Genomic DNA, 4,080 nt, shown 5'->3' on the forward strand with positions numbered 1-4,080 from the left:
ACCATATGACCCAGCAATCCCACTACTGGGCATATACCCTGAGAAAACCATAATTCAAAAAGAGTCATGTACTAAAATGTTCATTGCAGCTCTATTTACAATAGCCAGGACATGGAAGCAACCTAAGTGTCCATCAACAGACGAATGGATAAAGATGTGGCACATATATACAGTGGAATATTACTCAGCCATAAAAAGGAATGAAATTGGGTCACTTGTAGAGACGTGGATGGATCTAGAGACTGTCATACAGAGTGAAGTAAGTCAGAAAGAGAAAAACAAATATTGTGTATTAACATATGTATGTGGAACCTAGAAAATGGTACAGATGAACCAGTTTGCCTAGCAGAAATTGAGACACAGAAGTAGAGAATAAACATATGGGGGAAAGCAGCAGGGGGTGGCGGTGGTGGTGTGATGAATTGGGAGAGTGGGATTGACATGTATACACTGATGTGTATAAAATGGATGACTAATAAGAACAAAGAAATAAATAAAAATAAACATAAAAAATATTCTGGGATCACAGAATTTGCAAATGCAAATTAAATGCTATCTTAAGATAACTGCATTTTCAGTTAAGTCACTATTGTTCAACACTTCTATTGCCATCCGTTTTATAGAGAATATTCTCAGGTATTTACAGTAAGTATTCTCAAGAGTTTACATAGAACTCCTATAGAGAGGGTGTTTCAGGATGATTTAATGAACTTGGTTTTCAGCTGTCGGTAACCAACACGCAGAGCCCGCCCCACACGTGGCTGCAGCGGAAGTAGTGGCAGTCTGGCCTCCGCGCAGTCGCAGACGCCTCTTCCGGCGGTGTGTGTGCGTGCTCGACGCAGCTACGCCTGCAGCAGAATCCTGAGTGAGGCTGGCTTTGCTTCGTCTGTGTCTTTCTCCTTGGATACCCGGTAGGATTCTGTACTTGGCTGTTGAGAGGATGTTATCCTGGGTGGCGAGTTGCAGGTGTTACTGAGAAATTTCATGGACAAGCACTACCAGCGTCTGAAGACATGCCCCTGTTTTAAGGAGAGATGTGTTTGGTAGAACGATGTTGAAAAACAGCTATTGGAGCAGATTCCTGGTGCTAATGTGGAACAGCCAAGAACTTTGCGGTCGGTACTCTAAAGAGATGGTGACTGGAGACCTAGTGAGTGGCATGCTGTCTCATGTTTTCGGGTTTTCCGGCTTTTGAAGAAATGCTTCTGGCCCAGAGAACAGGGTGAGGCCTGTGGGCGCCGGACTTCAGCATTGGCTGCGGGGCGACTTCCTTGTCCCGTACAAATCGTCTTGCTCGCTGGCTGCCCGGGAGGACCGGGGCTCTGGCTCCCACCTGCAGGCAGTGGCGTCTGTCTGGACCTGGCTGGCAGGAGGGGTTGTATGCGGCTCCAGCGAATGGTGGCAGGAAGGTAAGACAGCCCCTGTTCGGGGCTTTAGATTAATGCAAAGTATTGCGGGATCTAAAAGAAAATGACCTGATCTTCCCGGGCCGTCTGTTTCTGCTGAAACTCTTTCTTGTATTCAGGACCTTTAGTACTTCTGCCGGAGTAGGTGCTTCTCCCAGATGTCAGACTGCTCTGGGGCCTGTCGAGCATTGTGTCTGGGGCCCCCTCGCCAGCTCTCGTGTCATTGATAGCCACATGGAATTACGTACCATCACGAACCCTTTCTGTCCCAAATACCACAGGCAGGCTTTGCCCAAATCGCTTTCACTTGGGTAGAGTGACGACCCTTTAGCCCCAGGAGCCCAGCTGTGTGGGGTTTTGACTACTTGGGAATTTATCTCAGGTGTTACTCAAACTAGCCTTTGTGGTCCCTGAAGTTCCTATTTTCTGGGGAAATCCGAGCTAGTCTTGGCTGTGGGAATCAACTGAAGGAGATTGTCCTTTACCTAAAAGCTACAAGTGTAAATTAACTAGTCCTTGATGCGGCTTCTAGGAGAAGCTTTTTTTTTTTGAAAGTATGATTGAAAAAATATATGTATTTTTATAGGAGAACACTCAGGATAATCTGGTGGATCCAGTCTTGGCATTTCCTTGGTTACCCATTTAAAGACAGAAGCGTTAAATACAGTGTGCTTTTTAGTTGTCAGTTCTATTAAGGTGAAAATGCTTTTTACATTAGACTTCTTGTATTACTGGGCACCAGTGGATATAGGCCGTGTGTTGGAAATAGACAAAAAGGTATCCTTTGATTATAGCATGTTAAATGTATTTGTGCAGGTTTGCATAAAATCCTTTCTGTATGGATCCCTTCATTAGGTTTTCTGTTACGGTGGGGCAAGTTTGGTAAAAATGTGGTTTTGCGGGCTGGGCAATTCTAACTACATTCATCTTTCTGTCAGAATCTCTCTTACCAAGGTGGTGTTCCACTGGTCTAGCTCAGCATGTGTAAGAGGAGGTAGCAAACAGCTTTTATGGGCCTGTCTGGCTTTGTTTAGTATGGCGTTGCTAATCGTAAACCCGGTATGTCACACCTCTAGAAAGAAGAAAAACACAGTAGTCTAATGCACATTATCTTTGCTTTTTAAAAAAAAGGAAAAATGGGGTTCTGTACTGGGGGAAAAAATCTGCATTTGAAAGGGACATTTGTTCAAAATAAGCTATGTTCCTAGTATTACAAAAGGTGTTATATTAGGCTTCAACTTTACCTAATTACAAATAAATGACAAGATTTATGTGTCATAGCATGTTTAAGGCTATCTTGCCCGACCAGCTGTTTCATACAAAAAATACAAAACTGTATTTCTCTTCATGACGTAAGTTAAAAAACAAAAAACAAAAAAACCCGAAAAACCCCAAACGGAAACACATTAAAGGGGGCATAGAGTAGTGGAAAGAGTAGGAAAATGGAATTGTGTTTTGGCCATCCCACTAACTAGTAATGTAATTCTGTGCTAGTTCCTTTATCCATTGCATTTCAAATTTCCATATGTAAGATGAAGATGAGAATAATAACTTTCTAAAAAGTTGTTAAGACTAAATGAAATAATGTTTGTGGAAAATGTCTTGTAAAATGTGAAGCTTTATACACACTGGTAAATGTAAAATGTCTCATCCTGAAGCCATTTAAAAATCTTGTACAGCACAGGGTATCCTTGGATTTGGGAGTAGCAAAGATCAGTCTTATAGGAACTATATCATTCCCACAACTCAGCCCCAAATGCTGACTGACTGTAAGTATTATACAGAATAGCCGACACCAAAGTCTGTCCATAAGGTAGAGGGTTTAGTTTTTGAGATTTGAGGTTTTTGCTGTGCCAGTGACTTGTAATTGCTGCATTTCCCTAGAAGTGAGCTAAACTACATGCGGAAACTAGAAAAATAAATGGACTACACACACACACAGCTCATTTCAGAAAACTAATTCCACCTATATTCATATCACATTTTTCTGCTTACCAAGCATCTCTGATATACATGTCACTTAATCTTCATGACAACCTTGAGAATTATTATCTCAAAATTCGAGAGATGGGGAAATGAAGTTTACTAGAGGGTAAGTGACTTGCTGTGTGTTAGCAGACGGGGAACCTGAATTCTATCTAACCCAGAATTCTAACCCAGATCTTCTGACCACATGAAAGTAAATATTCTGAAGTGAGTGCATCGTACACTAATTTATGTATAGATACCACCTTAAAAGGAATACAGATATTTTTAGAAGCACCAGTGACCTGGAAGGAGACCTACCAGACAGTCCCCAGAAAAAAGCTGAATTGTGAGGCTTTTTCTAAATTGTCATCACTTCTGCTTTCATCATGGTTCCTTGTCTAAAAGCGCTGAGGATCTGACTCCTTGCCCTGGAGTCCAGACCATGTCTCGTGCACACAACTGCGATGGCTCCTTAGCTCTGTAAATATTATATTTATCTTAATATTTCACAGGACCTCTGATTTACTACTTGGTAAACTTCCCGCTTTATGAACAAGTAGTTAACTGAATCACATGTGAGTGATATAAGCAGTTAAACACGTCGTGATCAACATTGCAGGAGTTAGTATTTAGGTAGCATCCACTATGTGTTGGGCATGGTGCAGCATGTTTTCGATACCTCAGTCCAAATAATACCTCTTTTTAG

This window comes from Physeter macrocephalus, chromosome 20 (assembly GCF_002837175.3).
Source record: "Physeter macrocephalus isolate SW-GA chromosome 20, ASM283717v5, whole genome shotgun sequence".
In the NCBI taxonomy this organism is placed as follows: Eukaryota; Metazoa; Chordata; class Mammalia; order Artiodactyla; family Physeteridae; genus Physeter; species Physeter macrocephalus.